The 14,304-nt window shown below is 40.5% G+C and overlaps 1 protein-coding gene across 1 annotated transcript in view; it reads left to right on the top strand.

Annotated features, from left to right (window-relative positions):
• The first annotated feature begins 425 nt into the window (after positions 1-425).
• The window catches only part of dchs1b (dachsous cadherin-related 1b), an 81,775-nt gene continuing 67,896 nt past the window's right edge, over positions 426-14,304 (top strand). The window contains exon 1 of the mRNA XM_069720810.1: positions 426-888. The gene's annotated coding sequence lies outside the window, so the exon portion shown is untranslated. The remainder of the gene's footprint in view (positions 889-14,304) is intronic.

Here is a 14,304-nt window from a genome sequence, read left to right as displayed (position 1 = left end):
AAAAAAATAATTAGGGACACCACACATCCAAAACATATAATTCCATTTTTTTTAAATATTCTTCATAAATAAATTCACGAGATTGACTGAAATGTAAGATTCCCTAAATGCTTAGTGACTTGCCTAATGTTTCCACCTTTGATGGTGCATGGTGGGCTCCTTTGTTTCAAAGACTACTTCCACTGAACGGAGCTGGGGGGCACCAAAGTCTGCTCTCCAATTCCTCTACGCTTTCTCCCTGCTGTATTCCACAGCCTGCCTCTCCTCTGTCCCCCCTTTTGTGTAGCAAGCTACCCGAATAAATTAGCAATCCAAGTCGATGTAGGAGGGAGGAAGTGGCGGAGGAGGGTGCATGGAGAAGAGGAGGGGGCTGGGCCTTGTGGCGGAGGAGTCGGCTTTCACTTGGTGAGGTGCACGGTGCCCTGAAGTGGCTCTTGTCTCCGCACACACACACACACACGCTGTGTCTGAGTGACTGGATGCTGAGAGAGGGAAGAGAGGAGAGGAACATTTAAGATAAGCGGGAGACGGAGCACCACAGGCGGCTTCTCTCTGCTGCAGACAGCGAAGATCCAGCTTTCCAGTTGATCCAAGCGCGCTCACCTGACACGGCGACGGAAAAAGACCCTTCGCTGCTGGAGTAACCCAACCTGCCGGTCAACCGGAACATAAAATCTGTGGGATTGGCACAACTGTCATTTTTGTGGATATTATGTAAAAAGAAAAAAGGCTCAGTCCAGCTGGCCAGCACGGTTCCATTCAACATTTTGTCCTGGCGGATTGTCTGTCGTTTGGGGGGGGCGATTGGAAACCCGTTTGCATACTAATCAGGATTTGGAGGGGATATCCAGAGCACAAGTCCAGAGCAGCAGAGTGGGTCCGATGAATGTAAGTGACACCTTTTTTTTTTATTCTCATCTACACTGTGTGTTCACGATCACTAATACATTTGATCAGGAAGGGATAAAGGTAGGGGAATGAGCTGTTGTGGGGTGGAGGCATCTGGTCCTCCGTACAGAGGGGGTGCACCCTGCATCTGCACCTTGCAATGCATGAGCTGGTCGGATCTGGTCAGGCTGCTGTGATGTGGGTGACTATACAAGGGGAACTACAAAAGTGGCACAAGATCAGTGATGCAGTAAAGCCTCATTTTGATTATTGATCACCATTCACAGCCGAGCCAGCCAAGCAGCTAGGATGGAAACAGAAAAGAGAGGTTCCCCGTTTAAAATAAATGCTAAACATAAAAAAAAAAGAAAAAAAAGAGGTCTGTCTGGTAGGCTATGCCACATATGCTTATTATGCCTTCTGGAACTATTTAATAACAGTAAGTCAGTGGTTTCTTCCACAGGGTTGGCAGCTTAGAGTAACACTTTTTTGTTTTGGAGGGAAGACAGAACCGCTTAATGGGAAACACCATGAACTGCACAAAGTGGGCCAGCATTTGTTGAAGTATTTCCCAGAGAGACCGACTGATGTGGCAATTAATGCAGGGCTGACTGCAAGGTGCCACTAGTGGAGAGAGTTTGAAGTACTGTTGGGTGCCTTTGAGAAAGGCACTTCGCTGATGTCTGTGTGGTTCTCCTCTCTTCTATATGATTATGAAAGCAGAACCGAAGATCGCAGAGGGGCTTTCTCGGCAGCCAACAGAGACTATAATACTTTAAACATACAGGAACTTGAGGATTTCAGGTAGTTTTGGTGTCCAGCAAATAGATTTCGACACAGTTATAGTTTTTTTTTTTCTAACAGAAAGTGTATTTATAGCAGCCACTTCTGTCTGTATATGTTTATATGGCCAAAAGCTAAAACTCGGAACCCAGGAGCATATTCAAGCACCTAACCATGATGGTTATTCTTGTCATATCTGGTGTCCACTGGCATCCACAGCTCCTGGTTTTCTGCTGTAAGGAAGGATACCGATCTTTGCATTATTACACTATCCACTTACATGGCCCCGTGTGCTACAGCTTGACTGGCCTCAGCCTCTGCTCTGCATAAAACCAGTAAGAGTTTGGTTTGTTGCAGAGTGATGAGGCGTGCAGCAAGACATTTTCTAACAAGAACCATATGGATACCTAGTTGTTGTGGAGTAGAGCTTATTTTTATACAAACAACTTATAATTAGTCACATCAGCTGCTTAGAAAAACAGGTCCTGCTTTATAGGAGCAGGATTATAAACAAACCTACAATATTCTCACAATTCTGGAAATTAGGAAATTTCGAGAGAGTTTTATTTGAATTCATGCACTCATGATGAATAGTTTTAGAAAAATAGGGTAATGAAAAGTGGAATATTTTGGAGCAAAGTTTACATTTTAATATGATATGGAGTGGGCGATTTTAGAGTGGGAAAGCTCAGGTGACCTCCTTGACCCCTGACCTCCTTGCAAAAGATGTATTCATCTTCATTTAGCCTTTGCCAAGAAGGGCTGTGATAGTAAACATTACTACAACCTGTGTTTTTTAATGCTGTCCGTAACAAGCTTGTCAAGGCTGAGAGGTCTGGTCCTTCGGTTTTGTGTCAAGTCTTTTTGTAAAGCTTATCAACAACATAAACAGTCGACGTTTACCTTGCACTTCATGTGCCAACATGATAAAAAACTCTGACAGGTTCAGGGGCTTAATTCTCACCAGGGTCATCCTCAAAACACACGCATGCACACACGCACGCACACGCTTTTTAGACAACAGCATCTGCTAAATGACTTAATATTACAGTTACTGAGTAGTACACACTCCCCCTCTCTCCCTTTGTTTTATATCAGATTATTTGAGGTGCGTGTTGGCAGCAACGTACTTGAATCTTGAAATCTTACATCTGAATCCTGCTGACGTACAGGCAAACATTGTTTGTTTTAAACTGTCATCAACTTTGCCTTGTTTCGAGATCAAATATAATACCAACATCCACAGTCCTTAAGGATATATTTTGCTTATTCCAATGGTTTTAATTTAGGGAATGTCCAAGTTGAGGCTTTACTCTTTTGCAAATCTCAAGCAATCTTGAGAGTTTACTTTAAACTCTTGGAGATACACACTGTAATCAAATTGTGCATTTGCCACCCACATGGACACTGAAATCCTACTAGTGCTGTACACACCATTGTCCTCTTTGTGGCTCCCACAAAATCCACATAAGAAGGAAAATATGTCTCGTTTAGCCAGGTTTCATTATGTGCATGATTTTATCTGATAACCCCTTTCATACAAAGTAAGAATTGTTAATTAGGAATACAAAGACACTGCATGCAAAATATTGCAGGGAAAACTGTAACAAGTGAAGGCTTTTGTGTAATATCTGTTTCAGCTCATCATCTCAAATCACAGCGGGCTGCCAACGAGGGAAAAAAGAGAGAGAAAGGGGAAAAACAGAAAGCCTCTTCTCATCCAAATGTTGCAGCTCAGACAAAAATCTGTCTAACTATGTCCCAGAAATGTTTTTTCCTGGGTTTTGTTTTTTAAAACATGGGAAATCAGCATCTGAGTACAAATATCGGAAAGTGAGTCACAGACTCCCTCTCCCTCTTTCTTCGTCCCACTCCCGCACAAACACAAACACACAAGCCTAACATTACCTTATTTAATTACATTACTAGCAGTGACCCTTCCTCAGCACAAACCACAAGCCTTCAAATACTAAATCTCCACCTTAAAAATGAAGAGACATAAAACAACAATAAGTCCTCTCATGTATAGAAATATACCGCAGACAGACTCACCACAGTCCTGAATGGGTAGCAGATGATGGCCAACAATATACAAACATAAACATAAACAAAAGAAAAAGTTCCCTCTTCCTTGGCTCCACAAGTAGCTAGTGGAAATATTTACCCTCCATCTTTCACTTCCTGCATGCTCCTGATGCCTGAGGTCTGTGTTGGTGTTTTTATTTACCTCTCGGACCACCATCTTAGACATAACAGAAACCCAAGACTCAATATTGAGGGAATTTAATGCCATTTTAATTCAATATGCAGCATGTGTACTGTAACCAGTGTTAAGCTGCTGCACTGTGTGAGGGAGAAGCTCCAGTTTCTTGGGAAGTCACTTCTCGTTTGCGTCATCCATCCACAGGAAGGCCAGACACTTATTAATAGCTTAACTAGTATAATTTGAAAATAAGATTCCCATTGATAAGGAGTCCCCTTTGCTGATTGCTCCACATTTCTTTAGCTTTACCCCTGGGGGCCTCCTGGTTGCCATGGCAGCTACAATCACAGAGTCTGCCATATTGGTATGATTATAATCATGAAATTTAATTAAACCTGTTGTAAAATCTTGTTCTGTGTAAGTGCTTACAACCAGAGAAAATCACTCTGGGATTAAAATGCTATTGTGACTTGTTGGTTTCAGCTTTAAGTACATCAGCGCATTAAGTGCAATTATTCAATATGTATCAAAATTGAAATTAAGATAAAAGCATAAAGTTGTAATTTCATAATCTTATTCTGTCTTGACAGCCTTTAAAATGATCTGAAGAGCTGACATGGCTTCTTTTTTTTGTTTATTTTGTTTATTCTTGCTGTTATAACTTTCAAAGGTAACATTTGAGTCATGGGGTACAAGAAGTGTGTGGTCACGGGAGTCTGTTTATTTATGGAAAATTTAATCAAACCTTGATAGTTAATTAACCAAAAGTCATACCTCATCTATTACCTCAGACTGAAACTTATTTTCTGAAAGTGCACTGTAGACTTTCCCCTTGGGAAATACAGATCTGACCTTCCTATGTATGGTATGAAAACCCATTTATCTGTGGCTCTGGAGAAGATATTACAGTATGACTGACTGAACCAATCAAAGGAAATGACTGGGCTCTCCTGTCGGACGCAGAGTGATTGACTAGCTGGAGCTCTGCGACGGTGCAATTCCATTTTTGTTTGTTCTGAGGCCCAGTTCTGATGTAACTGCCGTCATCATCATTCATGGTCTTTGTCTGGGCAGTAGGGATCCTTTTGGTGCAATGATCAGCTTAATGGAAAGAATTACAGACACTGGACAAATTTTTAAAAATTACATCTTCACAGGACCGTAGGTGCAGTCTACAAGGCAACACACCCACTACTTTTGGATCAGTTCCACCGCCCTTCCATATGCCTCAACTTGCTACAGTGTCATCCTTAAAATGTGACAGCAAACTAATCCAAACAGATCGGTGTAGCCACAGACCTTCAGCTGGCCCATGATTAGGATGTAGGATAATGACTGCTGGAAATGGGTGTTTATATTCCTGGGTGAAGCTGCAGATGGAAGTCCTCTCAAGGCTGCTGTTGTCTCGAGTTTCCCCATCCTGTGCTTCTACGTCGTGGGTTGGACCTGTGACACTGGCCTCTGAGTGCCAACGTGTGGCTAGGTCATTGGAAGCCTGTGTTTCTTTTTATTTGCAGTAGCTGGATGCAACAAGTATGTCTGTTTCTGTGCATGTACGCATGTACGCCTTCAATGATGGAGATATCTCATTAGGGTTGCAACTAATGACTGTTTCCATCAGTGGTTAATCTCTCAGTTATTTTTCTTGACTAACAGAATAACCATTTGGTCTGTAGATTGCCAAAAACCAGTGGAAAAAGCTTCTCTGACCAAAATTTCAGACCAACACTCCAGAACTCAAACTTGCTCCAAGTACAATATAACAGCAAATTGATTGACATTTTTGCTTGCACATGTCTTAACTGAATAATTTCCTGTCTATCCACTAATCCATTAACTGATTAGTTGTCTATAAGCACTGTGTCAGAGTCTGTTCCTCCAGAAACCAGCAGAGACTTCTGCTCGGACCTTTTTATTGAACAGTCGAGAAATGTCTGCCGTTTACGCTCACATATGTCCGATTGAAGTGATGTATTAATTTCATTGGTCACACGAAGAGATAAATGTGCGCCGAAGTAAGAATGAAATGTGGTAATGGCTGCCCATCTGGGTGCTTGATGGATGAGAGGTGTCTGAGCTCTGAGGCGAGCGAGCCGAGCAGAGAGGGGAAGAGAGCCTGTCTGTGCAGCTTCTCATATGTTTTTAATGAAGTAAGTGAGATGATCTGAGCTTTTGGTAACTTCAAACACTTGCAGCGAGTGGAGAGATGTGTAGGGCATCGGGGCTCAGGTAAAGCAACGTGTCATGCAAGTTAAGGGATTCAGAGACTGGATGCGTGTGAGTGGTGTGGAAGAAAAGAGTTGGCTTGAAAAAAGTTTTTGATTTCTCTGTAACTTAGAGCATGAAAGCATTGACCTTTAGGAGAATCGAAAGTGTTATTTTGTGTTGTTTGTTGCTGATATTTATGTCCTACAAAGAAGGACTACTGATAAGTTCAGACATACATTTTCCATTTAAAGCCGCAGACCCATCCATCACGTATCTATCTTTTTGTCATTTTGTTATTATTAACTGATGTGTGCAGACGTCTGTTCAAAAGCGTACAACAAATTAATACAAAGACAGACAGCCTTAACTCCCCGACTTACCACAAGAAATATAATGGAGTAACATGATACAAAGGCATTTTCTTCGAGAGCAGCTGTCGGCGCACCACCAACCAGAGAGTTGACAGAGAATTTCATAACTAATAAGCCAAGTCACTGTCCCATATTCTGAGCTGGAGATGAGTAATTGCAGGTTTTGATAGTTTCCTAGATCTGTCGGCCAAAGAAGAGTCAAAGTCCCAGACTCTCCCAGAGAAATGTAGCCCATAGGATTACTCATCAGAAGATACTGACCTTTTCTCACCCTAAAAAATTTATCTGTTAGCTGGCGAGCTCTTCAACAACACATTTTATCACTTTGATTAACATTTATGTGTTTTCTGAAACAAATATATGACCCGATACAATTCTGTTTGCCGTTCGGCCATCTCGCTGATTATTTCATTGGATGGAGTGCAGAAAGGAATTAAAGTGTGTGATTGCCTGTGCTGTGTTTAAGTTACAAGATGGATCTGTGGTTTCACTTGTCCTGACCCTGTTTTGGCTATCAGCTGTGTGTTTTGACTTTTAACTTTTCCTCTATTAGTTAATTAACTAATGCTGTCATTCTTCAGATATAATACTGTGTCTACATGTTTTAATGTATTCATCACACATGGGCACAAAACTCTGTTTGTACCGCCACATCTGGGGACTCGCTTCTCATATGGGAATAAAAAAATTCAACCCTCTCCAGGTTACACGTTCATTTAAGTTTTAGATTTAAAATTATGACTGGGTTAAGGTTGGGTTTAGGCATTTAAGATTATAGGACAAACCTCAGGGGAATGAAAGTGAGTCAAAGCATCGTTCTTACAAGTGTATGTTGGGATCAGTGATTTGGCTCAAATTGCAAGTTCAATTTTAACTGACGTATAATCAACTGGAGAGTGATTGGTGATAATTTCCATTATATTAACATCCAATATATATAAGGATTCTCACGCATCATAATATTTGGCATACAACTTTATATCCAACACACATCAGCACACACTCACACTGTCTAATAACAAATACCAAAATACTAACCTTACTATACAGCGTGTTTTAGAACAATATGGAACCAAATGGAGTCATTAAGTAGTTGTGTGTTCTTTTGAATGTCTTCCACATTCAAAACAAAGATTATTTCCTGATTGCTTCCGGTCCGGTTTTTACTGGAGAAAACAGAACTATTGTCCTCTTCACAGTTAGAACTCAAAATGCAAATAATGAATGGAGAACCCGTTTTCTCTATTCACTATAAGGGTATTTATCTCAGTTTTCACCGGTGATGTAATAACGTTTGACAGAGTCATGGATGCAGTTCAGCTTGACAGCTTGCCCTTGTGGGATATTAAACATGCTCTGATGGGGAGGGGCGTTGAGTGATGGTAGATGGCAGCTGCTGCTTCACCTTCATGGACATCCCGCCATGTGATTCTCTTTCTTTTGTTTAGATTTGTTTTTTTTATTCTGCTTGTCTTCTATACTTTTATCTTAAAAAAAAAAAATAATCTCACTCTTTCTTACCTTCACTTTCTTTGAATCAATTTTCCTTTTAAAAGCAGATGGTCTTACCCCAACACACAAACACACTCATATTCATCAGAGCAGCAAAACTCTCTGCACATTCACTTGGCAGTATGGCCTTGAAGGTTAAGAGGTTACTGAATCACCCCCGCCTGTGTTTTCACTTTCTCCATGGGTTCACTGATGGCCCAGAGGGTACATTATTTATGTGTGTGCACATGATGCATTCATGCACATAGACTAAGTTTAACTTCTTGTTTCTGTTTCTGTCACCAGTATTTTTTTTTTATTTTTATTTTTTTTACGAAATCTTATTTAGAATCAGACTTTCCTTGTGCATCTCTAGTTCCAATTCTCCCTCTCCTCCTTGCATCTCTGTATCATTCTCTTTCTCCATCTGGTCTGCTGGGCAGTAAAATCTAGGACGTTTTGTCGCAGGGGACCTGGTGCAGTTTGTAGCTGTGTGTGTCTGTATTCCAGCTTGACAGCCAATAAACAAATCTGACTCATCACAGCAGCTTTGAATTGTCATGCTGCTGCTGCTGCTACAGAGTTTCAGAGTCTTCTGCAGTTGTTTTTCACTCAGCTAATATCCCCATGGAATCAAATAAGAATTTCAGAGGAGAGATGCAGCAATTCAAGAGTAACATGCCCATGTAGCAGCAGCATTGTGAATTGAGACTGATTTATTAACTTCAGACAGTCATGAATTGTAACTGTGTTACACTAACAAATTAATTAGTCAAATATAGTCCGTAACTCTGTATACAGACTAATTAAAAAAGTGACCAAGAGCACTTACAACTTGTTAGGGGTTTTCTTTCATATAAGATCGTGATGCAACATGCCATAAATAATTTTTTTGAATAAGTAGCACTGACCCCAAAATGAGGACACGTACTGTACAACCATGGCTGATCTCTTAATGGCTGAGAATAAAACAAAATTTAACAGCGAGTCAGCACTTTAACCTCATTTTCATCGCATGATTTCACATCCAAATGAGAGAGTGGAGCCAAACCATGAACAAATATCTCACTTTCCAAATACCTTTGGATTGCAACAAAAACTTTTCAAATGCATTCTCTACTCATTTCTTCAATCACAGAATTCGTCTCACATCTCCTACTTTGAACAACACAACAAAAACTGCAATATGAAAATACAGAGAGGAGTTAAGACTTTGAGTCTCAGTAGGCTCCTGGCACAGAGGATCACTCTCACTGTGAACTGACTAGTCCCCCATCCCCACCCTCTACAGCCGCACTGATGTCACTGACATGGACATTTATAAAGGAAGTAAGCAATAAAGTCAAGCTCTAGAGCAATATTACATGGACAAAATTAAAAACAAAAGCTTTCCCAGAGTTGAGGTTAACATGAAACGTGTATCTAATGGTTCCTTGGTAACAGAATTCATAATTACTGTTATCATTCTGAATTAGACAATAAGAATTTTGTACCAAGAAAATGTAAGAGAGAAATTTGATGATACAAATTATGAAGTCAAACGTGGTGTTAGATTAAGTGAAAGAGACAAACTTCAGATCAGTTTTAGCAACGTACCTTTCACTTTCTCCTTTACAATAAGTATTCGTGGATGGATGAGTTGTCACTAATGTCATATCAACCACTTCAGCTTCAAGGAAGAACGGCCAAGGAACTGGTTCTCTATTCATCATAATTAATTCAAACCTACTTAGACTCCACTAGTCTCCTCAAACCAGATAGGTTGTGTTTCACAGGTTGTGAGAGCTTTTATGGCTCCCTGCTTCCCTTGGGTGAAAAGCAGGTGTATGACACATTCATGAACTCTCTCTAGGAGTAGCAGTATTAATATTGATTGTGCTTTGGTGCAGCACATGCATGTATATTTCAGTATGTGTGTAACTGTCCAGACATTGGCCGTCTGGCTGTCTGAGTGGCTGGTGCTGTAATAATTTAGAATCATTGGATTTATGAGATTAATTCTGTTTCATTTGGGCCAGTTGTGGAAATAAATTGAGACTGATATCCACCTTTTGTGTAGACTCTTAAATGGAGAAAAAGAAACGCTTATATATGCATAGATTGGGACTCAAAACACAGCTGGCGACAGCTGGGGTTAGAAATGGGACGTCTATATCCAGATATCCAGGGAAAGCCAACTCAAGGGGAGACAGGTCATAGTTGTCGTTCACCTGAACACACACACAACCCAAACAACATGAAAACTGAGATGCAAAGCATTCCTCCTTCCTCTACAACCCCCTCCCTCTTCTCACAAAGCTTCATTACCACTGCAGACTGCCACAACCTAACCTAACCTTTCATTCTCAGCCATTTGATTGTACACTTTCTGAGAAACCGATTTTTTTTTTTTTTTTTTACACTTTTAAATGACACTAAAACTATCTCAATTCAGTATCTTAACACATGCATGCATGGCATGGAGTGTGAGGGAGCTGCTGCAAGAAATCCCAACAAATAAGATTTTGGGAGATGGGGCTCATGTCATATTTTGATGTAAACTTTTAACATTAGAAACTTTTCCCTTTATCCTGTCCCCTGTCTGACTTCACTGTCAATCACACGGTCCGGCCAGTGTTTGTTTTGGGTGACACAGAAGCAGTTGCGGGACTGAATGAGTGCCTGCCAAATATCTACAGGCAATGCCAGACCTCTCAACCGGTGAGGAGCTAGCTTAATGCAACCTTGTGCCGTTCCATCAAAGCACCAGAAACATGACAGAGATAGAGGTAGAATAGAGTGGCCGTTTTTTACTTGGAACTTCGTGACTTTGGGTCCCTGTTTAGCTTGGCTGCCGGTAGCTATGGCGTGCCCAACCAGGTCTGCTAAATCCATTAGAGGGGATGGACAGAAGGAAGGAGAAGGAGTGAACATATGATGGCTAGATGAGATGGCACTGCATGAAGAAAAGCTATTTCTCACAACTGAGATTCGATAACATAAACACATCCTTGGACACACACTGTTTTGCTTTAAATGGTCACATAGAAAACACTATGGTTTTCTATTATTTGGTTAACAGCACTTAAAGAGTGGAGGGCCATGCATTTGAGGCTTTGAGGCTTGCACACAGCAAAGGCAGATTATGGGGGTGCAATGCCAGATATAATGTGGCTGAGACTGCATGGAGCCCTTTGGGTCTGCCCTGTCTGTCAATGTGGTCGCACAGAGATGATGTCACTGTTTTACACACACACGTGTCACGAACATCCATGTACTCACACAGACAGGTTGAAACTTTTTATGTAAATGTTTTTGTGTTTTAGATTAAATTAAAAACCCACATAGATTAATATTCACATTAGCAGAAAGTTATAAAGAGTGCCACTAGAGGGAGTGAATCAGGTGGTTATCTTTTACTCCACTGACCATCTGTTAATGCCAGTATCCTTTCAGCATGAGCTATATTTTAGCCCTTGCTCTCTCCATTCCTCATCAGCTTGTGATTTCTAGGGTAAACACAAGTGTATTACAGCACACGTCAAAGGGGAGATGATGTCATGGGCCGACTGCTCATTGACAGTGACAGATTGTAGCCATGCGATCTGTTCATCAATATAACCTTTCACTGACACTCAGCTCAAGCAATGAGGGAGAGAGTACGTAAAAAAGACGCACTTGCGTGCTCACACGCACTTTGGAATACATCCTTTCTGACTTTTAGTTTTGCTTATACAGCTCAGCGATCCCTAAAGACAATAAGTCTGTCAAGCCAAAGCAAACTGCAATCACTCCTCAAAATGTAACTTTTTCTATTGTGTCCTAAATCTATTTATTTTTTTCTTTTGTTCACCATGGTGTTCTCAATGGCTCCATTATGATACTGTGGGTTAATTTCATCAGAACGGGTCTCAAAAGGCTAAAGCTCTGACTTGAATTTTCCCTCTCAGCAGTTGAAAGGCTTTTCATCATCACACCCCTTAATTGTGTCGGTCTCTGAACTCTTCTTTCAACTCCTCTTTTTTCTCTCTGTTCTTCCCAGTCTTGCTCAAGACAAACAGTCCAACAGACACAAACACTGACAACTACTCGCAACAAAAGAAGGGTGTGCATGCAGACATGCGCTCAGTCTTTAGCTCTGCTCTCCCTCTTTGTGTAGGCGTGCAGCAACTGTCCAGAGCAGCCGTCTGGACCAGATGTAGAGGTCAGTGACCGCATCAGAGGGGCCAGTATCAGTGTCCCTCTCTCTGTCTCAGTGGAGCAATAGCCTTTATTAATCTTTCCTCTACAGAGGCCTCATAAACTACTGCAGGAGGTCAGGGTCAGTGAAGACTGGTGGGGTGAATGATAGCAGGAGGATTCATTAGATATAAAATCTTATTTTTTTCATTTTCTGTGTGTATTATGTATACTCAGAAGAGTCTTTGAGGAGATTGTGAATCTGAAATTAACAGCAGTAGTATATGCTCAATATAATCACTGTTTGTGGATAGTAAGTTGTCTCGTATATCAAGAAATTTGTTTAAAATTGAAAAGAAATGGTAAAAATAGTGAGTATTTCATCATATCTACGTGGCACCATTTTGATGATTGATACAGTGAATAGCCTCACACTAATTAACTTTTAGAAAGAAGCTGGTTGTCATCCTTTTATGATATTTGGGATAAGAGTCAGTCTTTCCACTGGCCTGCATGAAGGTCAGTCTATGGTCTTTTTGTATGAAGGCCTCAGTTACCGTATGTGCAAATACAGCAGCCGGCAGCAGGCTGGCTTTTCCTCTAGAGGTGGAGGACATTCCTAAACTTAACTGTCCAGATTATACATGCACTGTGGGAGTGATTGTCTGGGTGAATATGGCTGGCCAACAAGGGCCAACACCCGCCACTGACAACTCACCTCCAGCCTGCTACTGGCCTTCTGCCTGTGTCACACATTTATAGTTTTTTTAATAATCTCTACGAAGCGCTAGCTAGCAGAGGCGGGAGTCATTCACATTCCAAAGAGTTTAGGTATTAATGTTCAGATCAATGCAGAAGATTGTTAAAGCAGCATCCCTCTGGGTTTCAAAGCAAAATGAGTGAGCTATGTCTGGCCTGGATGGCTCTCCTCATTGCAGGATGTTTTGAAGAGTTATATGCTCAATAAATCTTCCCTTATAAATAAGCGAGGGACATGCATAAACAATTGCTCTCATTTTGAAAGTAATCTAAATATTTGCAGACCTCATCAAGGGGTACAATATGCATCTATCTCGTGAGAGTTCAGTTAAACTTGCTCGGTTAAACTTGCCAAAACGGTTATGAGAGTATTTCCAGAATTTTATGGTTGTGTGCGAAAGCATGCGTGTCAAACCTGGGTCAGTTGCCATTTGCAAATAATTATTGGTGTTTGTTTTAACTTGCTGGAAGTACCAGATGGTGGCTTTTGCTGCAGGTTAACTCACAGTGTCATGTGAGTTTTAGATAGCCTTTAAAACTCTTGTGATTAAGTTTCTTGCCGTCAATGTGTCGTACAATGACACATATCCAGGCACACCAGGAAAACCATAAACAAATCTGAGCAAGAAATGTTTGATTCTTCTGCAGGGATTTGTGGACAGTTACATATATATTAGATTATATATTAAAAAAAAATATATATATATATATCAGCTGCATAATATATATATATATATCTGTTCATGATTATATCCAGTATATGACTGATAAGACTGATTTATCATTAACATGAGGAGGATATTATCTTTATGGATATGATTTAGAGTTTGGGAACATAAAGGCTAAGCTTACAGTCTTAAATGACTGACTTTCCCCATAAAGGCCCTGCTGAAGCTGCTATAGACTTACTTTCCCATGCATTCCATGTGTTTGTGCAAGCGTGTGTGTGTGTGTAAGAATTTGCCATTGTGATCGGCGGTGGATATAAAAAAAAAAAAAAAAAAAAAAAATCGCACAAAGGATCTTAATGCCTGTTTCAGTGTCTTTAATGCATTTTCCCTTGGGGTTTCAGTGTGATGTTCTGGACACTTTAAGATTTTCTCACCCTGTGAATATAAAATGTTATCCTAGAGATGAATATAGTTTATGATTCTGTCCTCAGTGTGGTTTAAGCTCATGTGGATCCTGGACAGACTTCCATTTTCATGCTCCTTCAAAGCTTCCTCATGCAGTTGAATAGTTCTTTCCAGAATGTTATATATATCCATTTTATGAGGAAAAAGCTGAAGTTCATCAGACATTATCTTTTATATAAGTTCTGAACTGTAAAAGTGTTAGCACGTTGTCATGCAAGGATTTTTAGATACATACTCCATTTTGGAAAAAAAATTACATTTTGTTTTCATTTTGTGCAAAGTGCACTAAGTGAATTTTTAAGATGTT

Source organism: Brachyistius frenatus, unplaced genomic scaffold (assembly GCF_029030835.1).
Source record: "Brachyistius frenatus isolate BFR_SWC_R1_liver_20210118 unplaced genomic scaffold, ASM2903083v1 Contig_5, whole genome shotgun sequence".
NCBI lineage: Eukaryota > Metazoa > Chordata > Actinopteri > Embiotocidae > Brachyistius > Brachyistius frenatus.
Note: the sequence above shows the minus strand (reverse complement) of the source record. Positions and strands in the feature narration are given on the sequence as shown.